Source organism: Silurus aristotelis, assembly GCF_946808225.1.
Source record: "Silurus aristotelis genome assembly, chromosome: 27".
NCBI lineage: Eukaryota > Metazoa > Chordata > Actinopteri > Siluriformes > Siluridae > Silurus > Silurus aristotelis.
In genome coordinates this window covers 1,162,261-1,181,096 of record NC_139600.1, presented here as the reverse complement: position 1 = coordinate 1,181,096, position 18,836 = coordinate 1,162,261, and the positions used below count along the sequence as shown (strand labels likewise).

The 18,836-nt window shown below is 44.3% G+C and overlaps 1 protein-coding gene and 1 long non-coding RNA gene across 4 annotated transcripts in view; both read right to left on the bottom strand.

The window, feature by feature from the left end:
• The window catches only part of LOC310721010 (putative C-type lectin domain family 20 member A), a 49,562-nt gene that overhangs the window by 18,384 nt on the left and 12,342 nt on the right, over positions 1–18,836 (bottom strand). The window lies entirely within an intron of this gene.
• Positions 5,196–6,475, bottom strand: LOC310721571. The gene is made up of 3 exons (XR_014532101.1): positions 5,625–6,475; positions 5,436–5,547; positions 5,196–5,349 (listed from the first exon to the last, which is right to left on the bottom strand). It is a non-coding gene; the product is annotated as an uncharacterized lncRNA (long non-coding RNA).

The window sequence follows — 18,836 nt, the reverse complement described above, 5'->3', positions numbered from 1 at the left end:
GATTAAACCTAAGATTAAACCTCCCTTTTATCTTCAACATCCTGGAAAACCTAGTAGCACAGCAGTTCTGCTCATATCTGCATTACAGCATGCGTATTAGTGTATGCACACAATTTCCTCCGGTTCTTCATCTGTGGTATGGGCCAGGACATTCAGGATATGCTTGCTGAGAATCGTCTCATATCGCAAATATAGGAAATATGATGTCTTTTCACAATGCAGGAAAAAAAAGTTTGTGGTTTTGTTAAATTTAGGTTTTGCAGTGCCTTACTTTCCTGATAAAAAAGGTTAAAAATCCTTACTACAACCAGAACATTCGTTTAGTCACACCTTTGTGTGAATAGTTTTGCTTAATGTCTGGAGAGGTCAAGGATATCACTCACAGTCTTAATGTTTAATTCATGCTAAACTTGTGGATAAGAGTCTCTTAAAGATGTGGTGTTTGTGTAAATGAGCACAAGTGAACTTAATCACATGGATACTGAAAGCAGTAATTATGGGAGTGCTCTGGCAAACTTAGACTGTGGCAGCCATATTTGGAGGCAGAGGTGGCTGCTAGTATTTGGAGTCTCTCAGGGGCAGAAATCTGATGCTTTTCCTCCGATACAATCTCCTCCTGAGGAAAGGATACACTATCTCACATAATTGAGTACATTTCAGCAACCTTTATAGTATCTTCTCAAGGAACAATACTATAGAAATGAAAAGGGATATATTTTAGAGGATGTGCAGCTTGTGTAGCAGTACAGATTTACTGTCCTTTTAAAATAACTTATCATACAGCCATTATTGTCTAAATAGCTGCCAACAAAATTGAGTACACCCTGAGTAATAACTTCTCTAGGTTACATATGTAACTGCAGGGATGCCGCAGTGTGACAAGGGGAACGCAGCATCTCGTTCTCTCAGTTACCCTTTAAACGGCACCAACCGTTTTGCGAACTGTTCCATGCAGTGAACAGACGCCATCTCGCCGCATACGACCTCCTCATGGATGGAGCTCTGGAATGGACCTCGGGGGCAGACTGGACCCTCAATGCTGTGCCCCCTCAGGGGCCACAGCCACAACCTCCACAGCTCTGATTTGGCACGTTTTACACTGAATGTCCTTCATAACGCAACCAGGCTTGGGACCAGCACTAAGAGTGCACTGGCTTGTGCAACACTACAAACTCACTTCACAACTTGCAAAAATGTCACCTAAAATTGTTGAGATTCCTTCAATTAAAAACAACTAGTTTGATATTTATATCCTTTGTCCTTTATGAACTACACTACAATCCCCCACCCGACTCCCCGCTGTAAACAAATAACTCAGTAAATTTTACTCCAAGTAAATAATACATGAGCTACTTTTTATTTTTAATTGGGTAGATTTTTAGACCGGTAACTTTACTTGTCCTTACCTATAATCTTATAACAGTATTTTTACTTGAGTAGAGTAATTTATTACCTTTTCACTTCTGGTGAAGAGACTTGTTTACTTGCAGGCATGGTATGTTGTAGAGTGGTTTTGGAACATGTAAAATATGAATGTAAAATACATGTTGTGGATCGTAGCAACTCAAAAAGTTTAGAGGTAAATTTCAAGGTCAAGGTATATCAGTGTCATATCGCACCATCCGTCGATATTTAAGCCAAAGTGGATTTAATGGAAGACGACGGAGGACGACGCCAATGTTGAAAGCAAATCATAAAAAAAGCAAGAAAATTTGTGATTTGTGAATCATGTGATTAAAATTTGGCTGCTACACAGAAACTGTACACTAACTTGATTAAATTATTATAAAGTACAATGTTTATAACAGACGAAAACGAAATGAACCCCACATCATATAAAAGTATACACGTCTTAAAAGATATAAAAGGCGCACAGACTCTTACAGAGCACGTAACTGGACATCAGGAAATTTACACAGCACTCCATCACAGAACTGAATCATATGATTGGTATTTGCTTTGTAGATTACAAGTACCCAGTACACTGAGCGGGTTTGTGCTTGCTGAAAATCGTCTCATATCGCAAATATAAGAAATATGCAATGCAATAAAAAACTAAACTCGTTCATGGTTTTGTTAACTTTAGGTTTTGCAGTGTCTTACTTTCCTGATGTTAAGAGTCCTTACTACAACCAGAAGATTTCACCGCATCACCCCTATCCCATCCACTTTACATTGGCTTCGAATCAAAGATAAAATTTGGTTGAAAACATTTGTTTAGTCACACTTTGTGTGAATAGTTTTGCTTAATGTCAAGATCTGGAGAGGTCAAGAATATCACTCACTCTCTTAGTCAATGTTTAATTCATGCTCAAATTGTGGATAAGAGTCTCTCACAGATTTAGTGTGTGTGTGTAATTGAGCACAGGTGAACTTAATCACATGGTTACTGAAAGCAGTGATTATGTAAATGCTCTCAGTGATCTCAGACTGTGGCAGCCATATTGGAGGCAGAGGTGGCTGCTAGGATTTGGAGTCTCTCAGGGGCAGATATCTGATGCTTTTCCTTCATTACAATCTCGTCCTGAGGAAAGGATACACTATCTCACAAAAGTGAGTACATTTTAGTAACCATTATAGAAATTCAGAACTTATTTATAATTATAAAGAGATTCCTTCAATTAAAAACAACTAGTTTGAGATTTATATCCCTTGTCCTTTTTGAACTACACTACAATCCCCCACCTGACTGTTGCTCTTAAAAAATAACTCAGTAAATTTTACTCTAAGTAAATTATACATGAGCTACTTTTTACTTTTAATTGAGTAGATTTTTAGACCGGTAACTTTACTTGTCCTTACGTAAAATCTTATTTAAGTAACTTATATTTGAGAATACCTGCTGTACTCACTGTACACATACAACTGTGTGGCCACTTCCAACTCCACCACCATCATCAAGTTTGCTGACGACACTGTTGTGGTGGGCCTGATCTCCAACAACGACGAGATGGCCTACCTACAGGGGGTTAACAAGGAGGAACAACCGTCTCCTGAACGTCAACAAGACTAAGGAGTTAATAGTGGAATTCAGCATGAAGCAGGAGCAGTCATACCAGCCGCTAAACATCAACAGGACCAGTGGAGAGAGTGGACAGTTTACGTTTGTCACACCAACACCCTGGTGAAGAAGGCCCGGAAGCGTCTGTACCATCTGAGACGCTTAAGGGACTTTAAACTTCAATCTCAGGTGATAAAGATTTTCTCCACCTGCACCATTGAGAGCGTTCTGACGGGTAGCATCACTTCCTGGTTCGGGAACAACCCCATGCAGGACAGACGAGCCCTCCAGAGGGTGGTGCGTTCAGCTAAACGTACCATTCACACAGAGCTCCCTAACCTGCAGGACATCTACAGCACGCGGTGCAGGACATCTACAGCACGCGGTGCAGGACATCTACAGCACGCGGTGCAGGACATCTACAGCACGCGGTGCAGGACATCTACAGCACGCGGTGCAGGACATCTACAGCACGCGGTGCAGGACCTCAGACATCCCAACAATGGACTTTTTTCTTTGTTGCGTTCAGGGAAACGCTTCTGCTCCCTAAAAGCGAACACAGAGAGAATGAGGAAGAGATTCTTCCTGCAGGCCATTCGGAGTTTAAACCAGGAAACACCCAGGATCTAAAAACTGGTCCACTCTCTCCATCATCACACTTCTTCTCTGCACTTATTTCTTTTTTCGCACTACGACACTTTAAACTCTGGACTCGCACAGCACAGTGCACTTTATATTTTATACCACACCATACCGCACACTGACACTTTACACCACACCATACCGCACACGGACACTTTATGGAATCACAAAAACACCTTAAATTGTTTACTGTTTTACTGTTTACTGCCATAAGCATATTTGTATATACATATTTTTTCTCATATATATATCTTTATGTATTCTTTTATTTTATATAGTTTTTTTTTATTTATCTGCCTTCTTTTTCTTTGTTTTATTTCTTTCCCCATCCTATTCCCTCATGCCGGACCGTCGTTAAAAAGCATTTCACTGCATGTCGTACCCTGTATGTGTGTGTATGTGACAAATAAAATTTGATTTTATTTGAGTTGTAAAATGCACGTCTGCACAGCAGGATAATAAACACTCCCATCAGACTTCACCTGCAGCCTCATTACCGGTTTTCTAACAGCAGAATCTAAAGGAAAAATAAAAAAATAATAATTTATTTCATTCTCTTTTTCCTTTCAGTCATGTTCTTAAAAATGCATGTGGATCCGTTATGTTGGAGAAATATTGTTTATGTAATGAATTGAGGGTATTTTGTTCTGTAAATTTGAATCCTTCAAATTAGGCATCTTGTGATGTTTAATTATTTGTGAATGAATCGAATCGAACCGGGGGCCAAAACTCAAAGCACACTTGAGGTCGTGGGCCGAACAGGACAAACATTTATTAAACACACTAAAACGAAATGTTTATTTTAACATGAATAAGAAAAAAAAACAGACAGGAATATTATTCCAGAATAAATCAACTTAAACTTTAAATAACTTCCAATATTTTGCTCTCCATAAAAATATCTCCAGTCAAACACCAGACGTCTCACAGCTTCATCATGCAGCTCTTCAGAAACTCTCCCTCAGTGAATAACCTGCTGATGAGACTCTGATTTCTCCTCTGTTTTCACACCAGCTTCACTTTGGGATTTTGCTCTGGTGAAAAAACATCTGCTGAAATGTCAGATTCTTCTTTAACTCTTCTACTTTCTGGATCTTCTGCTCTGCATTCAGGTTTTTCAGCTTCTCCTGATGTTTTGTCTCGTAGTTCCGTCACAGATTAATTTCCTTAATTACAGCCACATTCGCTCCTTAAATAAAGACACACGTGTTTACCGGCAGTGTCAGTAAACATCTATTTAAAATCAACTTTTATTTTCACCACTATGAGGCGCTGTTTCACAATAACTGTACAATAGAGTTAAATACATCAACAGAAGCTCCACTTGATTGACGCTGTTCCCAGGTAGTCTAGTGTGCGGTAAAGCATCTGAAGCGCTGCATTATGGGATCTGTAGTTTGTGTTATCAGCGCTTCATATTGCCGGGACATTAATAACAATAATAATAGATCTTTATAAAATCATCTTGTGGGCCGGATATAATTGTACGTCGGGTCAGATTTGACACTGAGTTTGACACCCCTGATCTATGTGTGGCGGTGCCACACAAAGCAGAGCACAGATGATGTAGCGCGGAGCAGCTGCAGTCAGATAAAGCAGACAGTCAAGCCAACATCAAAGCGGTGTAAACGATGCACATAGCGCAGGAAAGCCACACAGCAAACGAAAAGCCCACTACAGCAGCCCACTACAGCAGCCCACTGTAACTTCCCTTGCACATTGACCCGCACTTTAAATAGGGAAAACACACTTTAATCAGCCGATTGTTAAAGCCCATATCGTTAATAATGACATCAGTGTCAACACATACCTGTACGGCGACTCACGAGGCACGGATGCAGACTTTTAATAAGCATGTCTTCCTAAACACTTAGCGGCTTCCCCACAAAGCTCCTCAGTCCACCCTTAAATGGAATAATTTCATAAGCCCCAGTGTGATAGACCATAATATTACAAAACATTCACTGCCAACAGCTCCTACCTTGACACTATCCGCACGTAAACCCGGAAGTACGGCGGCTCGCTCGTGGACAAAGAGCAAACACACCCACAACATGAACCGAAACGACTTTATAGGCAGGTAAATGAGCATAATCAGCCTCAGCTGACTAGATGACATCAGACCATACTGCTACATTCTACCCCCCATTCGTCATCGTCGTCCCGACGGTGGAGTATTTAAACCCAAGACCCTAATTCCAGCACCTGAAAAATGCCATGACTGCATTAGCCCCACAAGCTGAAGGATCTGGAGCACTTACATTTCCAGCTCTTACCGTTCGTGGTAAATGGTTCACATTAGAATGTTGACCTGCTCCGACTCGTCCTGTCCGACGTGGAACCACCCCTAACGGATTAGGAGGGTTCAGGGAGGGAGACCTTACCAGGGGTACCAACTCAACATTGGACATATCTATAAATGCCGGAGGATCATCAGCAAGCACCATCCCCGATGGATCTGGCCTTGCAATGCTCCCCCTGTGAGCTAATGGTGGAACCTCAGAAACCACATATGCCAGGTCCCCATCTAATTCTATCTCGGGCTCCAAAGGCACTGGTGATTCATCTGGACCCTCAGAGAGGTCAACTGCTACCACCTCCCCTTGGGCTCGAGGTTTCAATGCAGACCGATGAACGTGCCGAACTCGACTCAGGACACTTACCAGAGCTACTGTATACACGGAACCACCAGACAGAGGAGCTTTAACCACCTGATATACAGTGGAGCTCCATAGATCATGTATCTTATGTCGACCCCAGACCACATAGTCTCTCAGATAAACCAACTGGCCCTCCCACAACTGCAGCTCTTTTACCCATTGATCATGTCCTGCTTTACGCCGGCTTGCAGGCCGCTCTCGGGCACCATCAACCGCCACCTGCAGCTGTGCCTGATGCTCCTCTATCCACTTGTGGACTCGACCTGCCACAGGCCCTCGTACCTGACCGAGCAGGAAATCTCTAGGCAACCTTGGCTCTTGCCCAAACATTAAAAAGAAAGGCGACTCACCAGTAGCTTGGTGAGGAGTGGTGTTGCCACCTGGGCTAGGCATGATGCCCAATCTCTCTTCCGATCAGTGGGCAAGGTCCGCAACAAATTGTTTAAGGTCCGATTGAACCGCTCACACTGGCCGTTGCCGGCCGGATGGCATGGAGTGCTGCGTGACCTTCCCACCTCATACAGGCGGCACAACTGTTGAATCAGGCTGGACTCAAAATTGCAGCCCGAACCCCAAATTTGAAGAACCACTCCTTTACCAAGACCCTGGCCACAGTATTAGCCTGCTGATCCCAAGTAGGAATTGCCCTTGTGAACTTACTGAAAATGTCAGTCACCACAAGCACGTTTTCTTGCCCAGCCTGAGACGGCTCTAACACAGTAAAATCAATGGCTACAATCTCATTTGGACGAGATGCCAATAAGTGGCCCATGTAGCTTTGAGGAATTGGTGCCACATCTTTAGCTTGTTGACACCGCTCGCACTTCTGAACCCACTGAGCCACATCTGCGGACATCTGCGGACATACGCTGCCCTTGCCGCCAAAACCTTAAGGCTTCTTCTACCACTGGGTCCGCCTGCTTTAAAATGCTAATCTCAGATGCCGAGCAACTGGGCCAAACCTGCATCGCATGCAAAGTGGTAACCTCCGCTTGTCCTACAATCACTGCTCCCCGCAAAAGCTCAGGCACCACAGCCCCTAACTGCCCACTACCATCGGCCTCCGGTTGCACAGTTGTTAATTGCGACAGCGCATCGGCATTTTGATTGGTTCTGCCCGCCCGGTACTGAATCACAAAATCAAAGGCAGCCAACTCAGCAGCCCACCTTTGCTCGGTAGCACCTAACTTGGCTGTAGCCAGATGACTTAGTGGGTTGTTATCCGTACGTACGACACACTTATGTCCCAACAGATATTCCCGAAATTTCTCAGCCATGGCCCAATTAAGGGCCAAGAATTAGAGCCTCATCGAACTATAAGTGGCCGTATTCCGTTCTGCAGGCCGAAGACTGCGGCTAGCGTATGCGACTGGTCTAACCTTCCTTTCAACTTCCTGCGACAATACAGCTCCGAGCCCTGCATAACTGGCATCAACCTCCATTATAAAAGGCCACGTAAAGTCTGCATACGCCAACACTGGCGCAGTAGTAAGCTTTCGCTTCAAAGATTGGAATGACTCCTCACATTGTGGAGACCACACAGCTGCCAACTCTATACTGCGCTTACCTACCTTACCTCGTGTTAGCTCTGCCACTATTTGATGTAACGGAGTCACCAAACCCTTCAACAAAACGCCGATAGTAACTGGCAAACCCCGGGAAGGTCCGCAGCTCGGCCACTGTCACAGGACAAGGCCACTGAGCCATGGCCTCAACCCTACCCGGGTCTGTTGCTACTCCCAAGGCAGAGATTACATGCCCCAAATATGTAACCTTTTCCTGAAAGAACGCGCATTTTTCCAGTTTTACCTTGAGGCCTTCAGCCCCAAAGCGACTCAGCACTATCCTTAACCGCTCTAAATGCTGTTGCACTGACGAAAAAACACAATAATGTCATCCAAGTACAACAAAACAGACTGGTGCCGCTGGTCACCAAAGAGCCGCTCCATCAGGCACTGGAACGTACTTGGCGCATTGCACAAACCAAACGGCATCCGATTCCATTTAAATAACCCAAATGGCGTGCAAAAGGCAGTCTTGGGATGGTCAGATTCAGAGACGGGAACTTGGTTATACCCACTGGCCAGATCTAAAGTGGAAAACCAGAGGGCACTAGTCAATGAATCCAACGTCTCCTCAATCCGAGGTAACAGAAACGCATCCTTACGCGTTTTGGAATTAAGCTGACGGTAGTCTACGCACATGTGTAAGCTACCGTCCTTCTTCTTAACTAACACGATGGGGGAGGCGTATGGGCTGCAACTCTCCCGGATGATTTGTGAGTCTAACAACTGACTGATGTGGGTCTTAACCACTTCATACTCGGATGGTGGAATATGTCGGTACCGCTGCCGGACTGGAATGTCGTCGGTTAGGGGGATCTCGTGGAAGAGTAAGTTGGTACAACCCAGGTCTCCTTCATGTACCGAGAACACATTTTGATACTCATGAAGGAGAGCCCTAACCTGCTCCTGTTCCTCGACCGACAGTCCTCCTAAATCAACCGACTCTATCTGCTCCAACATATCCGATGTATCACAAGAGGCCACCTGCACGATCACGGTTGAGACCTCGGTCAATCCATTTGGTAGCCCCACTAAATATACCGCCCTTAGTGTTCCAATAACCGTAGTGGGACACAATACTAAGTCGACGGTACCAACATTTATGACAGGGACCGAGACAGTCCCCCCTCTCACCTGTACTAAAGAGGGTGAAGCCAATAGTCCCGCAGGCAAACCGGTCTCGGTGGGCTCAAACAACACGGTCTTACCAGCAAACAAAGTGCCGCCAGAAATGCGGCATACCCTTACCTTTACGTTATTCCCATGGTCAGCAGCACGGACAACTTGTTGGCAATTTTTAAATACTTGGGTCAAATCATATTTTCATCCTTGACCACACTTGGCAACTCGAACAAATTGGATCCGTGTCAAACGAACAGCTCCCGATAACAACAACTAAGCACATTCATGCCCAAAATATCAGGCGTGTCTGTGCCACTGCCCGGAGGATCACGGACCACCAACACTCCACAATTAGGGATTTTATTACCACACAGTTCAATAACCAATTTGAGATAGCCAATATACGGAATTTCCAGTCCATTCGCTGCGCGGAGCTGCAGCCAGTGACATGACTGCAAACAATCCGAGCCCCAAGGCTCAAACCCCAACCGAAAACAAGATTTCTTGATGGAATAGCTCGGTAGGCGCTAGTTTTCCCAAACGGTTAAAGCCAGGCAAGGACCTTGGTTCACCGGTCGAAGGGGCAACAACTGGGCGTGGCAGAGGGCGAGGGGGGCAACGCTTCCAATCGCACTCCCTTGCAAAATGACCCGGTTGTTGACACCGTTGACAGATCAATTGAGCTGGAAGAGGTGCACGACCCTGGGAAAAGGTAGTCTGACTCCGGGCGATAGTTTGGGTAAGCAAATCTAACTGCTGCTGCCGCCGATGCAGCATTTCTCTTAGCTCATTTAACTCAGATGTATGAGTTCCCTGAGCCCAACCTATCTCTGGGCTTCCCCGGACCTCATACTGGATTCCGCTCACTAGGGGGACCGACTGACTTCTACCCCTAGCACCCCCTGGCAATCCCTCTCGTTCCCAACGAATCGCTTCTTCCCGAACCTCTAGCAACGTTACAGTGGGCTGACGTCGTATCAGTTGTTTTAATTCTCTACGAAGCGCATTTTTTAAAACGCATTCAACGAATTGATCTCGCACAATGAAATCACCATTTAAAACTTCACTTGGCGGCTGGCTTTTAACCCTCTCAAAAAGGCTTAACAACACCAAGGAGAACTCCAATAATGTTTCTCCTTCGCGCTGCCGCCGAGAGAAAAATGTTTCTTGCAGCGCAATATACGACTCTGCACAACCATACACTTCACGCAATGCTGCAATAATTTTGTCTGGATCGCTCTTATCAGCACTAGACCGGTATTTAATCTCGTTTCTGGCCTCCCCTTCAAGGTGATCATACAGGAAAAAGGCTTGCTCCCTAGGGATCATTTTACGAACACGCATACATGCTTGGGCCTCCTCAAGCCACTCATCGATACCGATACCAGACCTGCCATTGAAATTTGGGCAGCGTCGATCCCTCGGAATAAATACAAATCGTTCAACTGTACTGGCACTCACCTCAGCTGATCGCGGTGTAGATGGGCATGCTGCACTAACAGAAGGTGCGCCAGGTTTGGGCAGCTCAACCGCCGCACGCTCCTGTCGCAACCTCTCATTATCCATCCGTAATTGGGCTACTAAATCCCGCATCTCCTGCAATTCATTATCCATGGCGTGCTACAAAGGTACTCACCCAACCACTGTTCTGTCACCAGTGTGCCATAAAACACACAAAGTCCTGCAGTCAACTACGGCCAACTCGTTAATTTCTACCGGCTACGCCAACTGCGGTGTTACCAACTAACAATTTGTACCGACTACGCCACCCGGGGGCTATTTCCGGGACTGCCCTCAACCTTAAGGCACACAGGTTCATCACGACTGGGTCAGGTATTAGACCAGAGTTGAGTGAATAACAAAAACTTTATTTAAAATAACTTTTTTATTCACTACATCAAATAGTAAAAACAGAAAAGAAGACAAACACTTCAGGGTGGGAGAAGGCCTGATGTCCTAAGCAAAGAGCACACAGGGTCCTAAGCAGAGAGAACACTCACATGTGCACACGCACCACAGCACACCACACCTGTGAACACTGCACTGCAATCAGGTAAGGAACCCACCACCACAAGTTGCTAATCTGCTGCCACTGGCCACCCCACTCCTAAAGGCAAAAGAGAAGACAGAAAAGTAATTTAAAACACAAATTAAAACTAGCATCGCATTACAACAGCCTGGCTCTCGACACAGTCAACAGCCCAAAAACTGCTTGTTACTTGATCCGTACAGAGGCACGTGAACAGAGGAAAGGTACTTAACAGATCACAAAAGAAATTAGAAAATAACTACACTTGACTAATAAGAAAACAAAAAAGACATTATACCACATATTCAAACTAATAAAAAGAATAGAAACCAAAATAAATAGATTCCCATTACAGTAGGGAAACCTCAACCCGATAAAGTAATCTAATAAACTAATAATCATAAACAAAAGAATAAAGCTAATGCAAAAACAAATGATTATATCACAACACAAAGAATCAGGTAATGACTACCCTGTAACACGCCACTTCTAAATCAGTTACTCACACTGCCATTGGAAATAAGCACCATGCCCCCGGCCCAGCTGATCTTGCAGGTAGTTAAATGCTGCAACAAGAAACTGTTAGCATACAAGAGCAGCAAAATGTCAATCAGCTGGTGCCAAATGGAAATAACACGGAGCTCCAGAGAACAGGAACGTAAATTAACAATGCCCAGCTGAACCCAGTGAAGCAGACAACGCAGAGCAAAGCAGGCAAAGCAGAGCACAGATGATGTAGCGCAGAGCAGCGGATAAAGCAGACAGTCAAGCCAACATCAAAGCGGTGTAAACGATGCACATAGCGCAGGAAAGCCACACAGCAAACGAAAAGCCCACTACAGCAGCCCACTACAGCAGCCCACTGTAACGTCCCTTGCACATTGACCCGCACGTTAAATAGGGAAAAAACACTTTAATCAGCCGATTGTTAAAGCCCATATATTTAATAATGGCATTAGCGTCGACACATACCTGTAGAGCGACTCACGAGGCATGGATGCAGACTTTTAATAAGCACGTCTTCCTAAACACTTAGCGGCGTCCCCACAAAGCTCCTCAGTCCACCCTTAAGGACTGTCCAAGCAGTAATAGCAGTCATAAGCTATCTTTGGGAAAAAGAATGTTGATCAGCCATCAAATTAAATCCAGTTACTTATTTTGACTGGGTCCTTCTTGTCACTAAAACTGCTTTGACGCATCAAAGCCTGAACACCACAAAAATTCAGAAATATCAGAAGATGACTTATGTTCTATAAATTGTGAGTTCGGGCCTTAATAGATCAGACATGCTTGGCAATCATATACCACATACACTCGATCGGACCAAGAACAAGGGACTTTGGAGGCCGAGTCAACACTATCAAAGTTACCCAGGTTCTTAGATTGTTTTATTTAGTTATAAAATTCTCCTGTATTAATATATTACTTTTTTAGGTGAAGCAGAAACTGGCACGACATGGCATATTGGGGATCTCGACAGTGACCTGGAAGTTGCAGCCAGTTGAAAACATTTTCTCCAAGAAAAAAAATTTGAATGTGCAAGACTTTGATTGATCTGTGCAATAAAAATATAACAATTATATATGGTATATTGATAAAACTTCATTTTTTTAGTAGTTTTTCTGCCTGTTGAAGAAAAAAAGCATTTGTAGCTATAAGGCAGTTAATAATCTTGCTAATGTATTTATATTGAGATTGTATGACACTTTAATGGATCACAGGGCAACTCCATGTTACTAGTTACAGCTGCACTAAATTTGGGCTTTCATGTCAATAAAGGGAAATAATTATGCTAACATTATTGAACTGGTATTTATTTGAAAATGCTTTTTGCAAACTACACATTTCTTTCCACTTCAATAAAGCTACTTTGATTTTCTCAACTATACAGTTCATCATCTTCTTCTTCTTCTTCTTCTTTCGGCTGCTCCCATTAGGGGTTGCCACAGCAGATCATCCGTCTCCATACCACCCTGTCCTCTACATCTGCCTCTTTCACACCAACTACCTGCATGTCTTCCCTCACCACATCCATGAACCTCCTCCTTGGCCTTCCTCTTTTCGTCCTTCCTGGTGGCTCCATCTTCAGCATTTTTCTACCAATATAATTCATGTCCCTTCTCTGCACATTTCCAAACCATCTCAATCTCGCCTCCCTCACCTTGTCACCAAAACATCCTACATGTGCTGTCCCTCTAATAAACTCATTTCTAATCTTGTCCATCCTCGTCACTCCCAACGAAAACCTTAACATCTTCAGCTCTGCTACCTCCAGCTCCACCTCCTGTCTTTTACTCAATGCCACTGTCTCTAATCTATACAACATCGCAGGTCTCACCACAGTCCTATAAACTTTCCCTTTCATTCTTGCAGATACCCTACTATCACAAATCACTCCTGTCACTCTTCTCCACCCACTCCACCCTGCCTGCACTCTTTTCTTTACTTCTCTAACACACTCTCTATTACTTTGCACTGTTGACCCCAGGTACCTGAACTCCTCCACCTTCTCCACCTCTTCTCCCTGCAACCGCATCACTCCACTGCCCTCCCTCTCATTCACACACATGTACTCTGTCTTACTCCTACTGACTTTCATTCCCCTTCTCTCAAGCGCATATCTCCACCTCTCCAGGCTCTTCTCAACCTGCTCTCTACTCTCACCATAAATCACAATATCATCTGCAAACATCATAGTCCAGGGAGACTCCTGTCTGACCTCTTCCGTCAACCTGTCCATTACCACTGCAAACAGGAAAGGGCTCAGGGCCGATCCTTGATGCAGTCCAACCTTCACCCTGAACCAGTCTGTCGTACCTACTGCACACTTCACTGCCGTCACACTGTCCTCATACATGTCCTGCACCACCCTCACATACTTCTCTGACACACCTGACTTCCTCATACAATACCACAACTCCTCTCTCGACACCCTGTCGTACGCTTTCTCTAAATCCACAAATACACAATGCAGCTCCTTCTGTCCTTCTCTATACTTCTCCATCAACATCCTCAAAGCAAATAAGGCATCTGTGGTGCTCTTTCTCGGCATGAAACCATACTGTTGCTCACAGATGGTCACCTCTTCTCTTAGCCTGGCTTCCACTACTCTTTCCCATAACTTCATGGTGTGACTGATCAACTTAATTCCCCTGTAGTTACTGCAGGTCTGCACATCTCCCTTATGTTTAAAGATTGGTACCAGCACACTCCTTCTCCATTCCTCAGGCATCCTCTTCCCTTCCAGAATCCTGTTAAACAATCTGGTTAAAAACTCCACTGCCATCTCTCCTATACATCTCCACGCTTCTACCGGTATGTCATCTGGTCCAACCGACTTTCCATTCTTCATCCTCTTAATCGCTGCTCTCACTTCCTCCTTACTAATCCTATCTACATCCTGCTTCACCAACTCCACATCCTCCAACCTTCTCTCTCTCTGATTTTCCTCATTCATCAGCTGCTCAAAATACTCCCTCCATCTTCTTAACACACTCTCCTCATTAGTCAACACATTTCCCTCTCCATCCTTTATTGCTCTAACTTGCAGTACATCCTTCCCAGCTCGGTCCCTCTGCCTGGCCAATCGGTATAAATCCTTTTCTCCTTCCTTAGTGTCCAACCTCTTATACAGCTCCTCATATGCCTTTTCCTTGGCTTTCGCCACATCCCTTTTTACCTGCTGCCGCATCTCCTTGTACTCCTGCCTACTTGTCTCATCACTCTGTCGATCCCACTTCTGTTTTGACAACCTCTTTCCCCTAATGCTCTCCTGCACTTCCTCATTCCACCACCATGTCTCCTTGTCTTGCTTTCTATTTCCAGATGTCACACCAAGTACTTTTCTAGCTGCCTCCCTTATCACTCCTGCAGTAGTTGCCCAATCATCCGGCACCTCTGCACCACCACCAAGCCCCTGTATGACCTCTTCCCTGAACCTGACACTACACTCTTCCCCCTTCAGTTTCCACCATCCTATTTTTCTTTCAATCCTTACTTTCCTCCTCTTCTTCTTCGCCTCCAATACCATCCTACAGACCACCATCCGATGCTGTCTAGCTACACTGTCCCCCGCCAACACCTTACAGTCTCCAATCTCCTTCAGGTTGCATCTCCTACACAGAACATAATCCACCTGTGTGCACCTTCCTCCACTCTTATACGTCACCCTATGATCCTCCTTCTTCTTAAAATACGTGTTCACCACTGCCCTTTCCATCCTTTCAGCAAAATCCACCACCATCTGCCCTTCCACATTCCTCTCCTTAAAACCATACCTACCCATCACCTCCTCATCACCTCTGTTCCCTTCACCTACATGCCCATTAAAGTCTGCCCAGATCACCAATCGTTCTTTCCTAGGTACACCATCTACCACTTCATCTAATTCACAACAGAATCTTTCCTTCTCCTCCATCTCACAGCCAACTTGTGGAGCATAGGCACTGATGACATTTATCATCATCCCTTCAACCTCCACCTTCACGATCATCACCCTATCAGAAACTCTCTTCACCTCCACTACACTCTTACTGTACTCTTCCTTTAGAATCACCCCTACACCATTTCTCTTTCCATCCACATCATGATAAAACAGTTTAAACCCACCTCCAATGTTCCTGGCCTTACTCCCTTTCCACTTCGTCTCCTGAACACACAGCATATCTACCTTTCTCCTCTCCATCATATCAGCTACCTCTCTCCCTTTACCCGTCATAGTACCAACATTTAAAGTACCAACCCGAACCTCTACTCTCCTACACTACTCCTTTTCCTGCCGTCTCTGTAGACGTCTTCCTCCTCTCCTTCTCCTCCTTCGGCCAACAGTAGCCCAATTTCCACCGGTACCCTGTCGGCTAACGATACCTGTGGCGGTCGTTGTTAACCCGGGCCTCGACCGATCCGGTATGAAATTCTCATTTGTGATCCGCATATTTGATTTGGCACATGTTTTACGCTGGATGCCCTTCCTAACGCAACCCTCCCATTTACCCGGGCTTGGGACCGGCACTAAGAGTGCACTGGCTTGTGCCCCCCTAATGGCTGGGTTCAACTATACAGTTCATCAACAGTTTTTATTTTAAGAATTTAGAAGAGAAACAGTGAGCTTCATGAATGAGGGGCTAGCTGTGGGATCGGAAAACAAATCCTATACAATATATATACATACACACTCACCGGCCACTTTATTAGGTACACCTTACTAGTACCGGGTTGGACCCACTTTTGCCTTCAGAACTGCTTTAATCCTTCGTGGCATAGATTCAACAAATGCTGCATTTCAACACTAATTTCCAGCTGCACAACATGGCTCTAAGCCAAACATCTGACTGACTGAACGCCCAGAGAAGCTAAGTGGTGTGTTTTTTCTATTTTTTTTTTACTAATATATAACCTGTTCTTAGTACAGTTTGACATAAAAAAAAAAGTGTTTCCTTAAAAATTAGAACACTATGTTTGCTAGCTGTTTATTTTATGACTAGCAGTAGAGTACAGATCCACATACACACCAAAACACACTGGACATTCAGAACAGTATCAGTAGAAATCAGAGTTAAATCAGTGCTTTATCAGTGCTTCGGAAACAGTGTATTATTAAACGTCAAGAGCAGACTGTTCACCTGCTGCATATGTTGCTTTTGTCTTGGTAACTGTTGTCTAATGGTAGTGTCCCCTTCCAGTAGCTCCTTGCACATCCACACTACAACACTCTGTTCAGGAACGAGTGGAGAACCTGACTCAAAAACCCAGGGTGTTGACCATCAAACTGCCCAGATCTCAGATAAAAAATAAAAAAAAAGGCTTTATGAGTACCTCCTAATATCAGAAATCGCTTCCCCTTGTGTGCTGAACTTTAAAAGTACCTCCTAATATCATATAGCTCCCCCTTGTGTACTATCAAGGCCAATTTCATTATATGTTATTTTCGGGTTTTGTTTTAAAAGATAAAACTGCCAGGAGCACCGTCACTAAGTGTGGGTGTTGGTGATACAGTGGTAAAACTCCTGCGTCTGGGCTTAGCGGTTGCTGGTTTGACTTTAGCTAACTCTGCCCTTTACTGATGCTTATTTTGACTTGCAGGTTGCGAAAAAAATCAAGTTTCAAAGATGAGCAGCTTGTAAGAGTTGCTGTGGCTCTTACGGCTGAGCGTGGACGCTAATTCAAACCCTGGTAGAGACTCTAAGGGATAAGCATGTAAGCTTCCAGGAACATTGGCAGGGTCTGTGAAAAAGGGCAGAATGTGTAAAGAAAGTTTGGATGTTATGATGACCAGGTTGAAAAATCTTTATATTGCAAAACTAAGCCTTCAAGCTCCATAAGCCTCTAGTACTCCTGCTCTGGACCTGGTGGGGGTGGAGGGAAGCAGTGCAGATATAGCCCCACATTTTGGTAATGCTCTCCAGCCTTTTTTTTAACCCTCAATTAAGCATCCAGCCACTTTTGGCTTGCAAGCTTTCTTTACACATATCCAGCCACTGTTTCCGGAAAATTTCACACTCCTACACTAGGGTCCTTGCCAGGGTTTGAACCAGCAACCTCTTGCACAAGAGGCAAAGCTCATCCAGCTGAGCCACAGGAGTTCATGTAAGCATTTTTTTTTTCTTCTTCTTCAAGATCTTGTAACCCAGATCTAAAACAAGGATGCAAGTTGAAGGTAAAATAATAAACTAAAAGGATGAGTTAAATTCCAACCTGAAACATCTTGCTCGAGAGGAAAAGCTCATCCACATGAGCCATAGGACCTTGTACAAACATTTTTTAAAGGTCTTTTAACCCAGATCTTATGTTAACTGGATGTCAAAATAAACATTAGAACATAACAGCAGCAGCTGGACTCAAACCAGCAAACTCTGAGGCTTAAGGTAAGGATTTTACCACTGAACCACTAAGAACCACATACAACAACACTGCCCCTGGCACTTTTATCTTAAAAAAATTACAACCCAAACGTAATAAATAAATAAGCCAGAACTTTAAAATTACCTCCTAATATCACACTTGTGTGCTATCAAGGCCAGGATTTTACACAACCTCTAAAGGAGTGCTGTGATATCTGGCACCAAGACTTCAGCAGCAGAGCCTTTAAGTCTTTTGGGTGTGAGGTGAAACCTATTTAAATCAGACTCGTTTCACCAGACACTTGATTGGACTGAGATCTGTGCAGTTTGAAGGTCAACACCCTGAGTTTTTGAGTAAGCTTCTCCTGAACAGAGTATTGAAGTGTGGATGTGCATGAAGCTACTGGAAGAGGACACTGCCATTAGAGAACAGTTATCATGACAGAAGCAACATGGTGTCTGCAACTCACCTGCAAATCACCTTCTTCTTACATATCCATTGACAGGGTTGGTGATGTTGATCATGGCGTCCGTTCTGTCACTTGTGAGGGTGCCTGATTCACTACGCAGCAGTTGAGCAGTCTGCTCTCGACATTGAATAAGGCAAAGCTAGAGAGGGAAAATATTATATGTCATTCAATAACACACATGGCATCAAAAACATTGCGTGGCTCTGGGGAAAAGGTGGAGATAGGTTGTGGCTCTTAGTCTACACACTTTTCTTTTACAGCATGTTTGGCAGAGACCCTTATTCAGAGCAACTGACAATCACACCACTTATACAACGGTCAGGTTAAGACTCAAACCCACAACCTTCCGGCCAGAAGGCCAACATCTTAACCATTGAGCCACTAAGTACCTCTGTAATAGCCCTTCAGGATTTAGATATTGATCCTGAGCTCTACTAGCAGAAGAGCCCCTGTAGCACCAACTGCTGAAGAAGTTCATGCTGGTTCCACACACCCTGAGTTTTTGAGT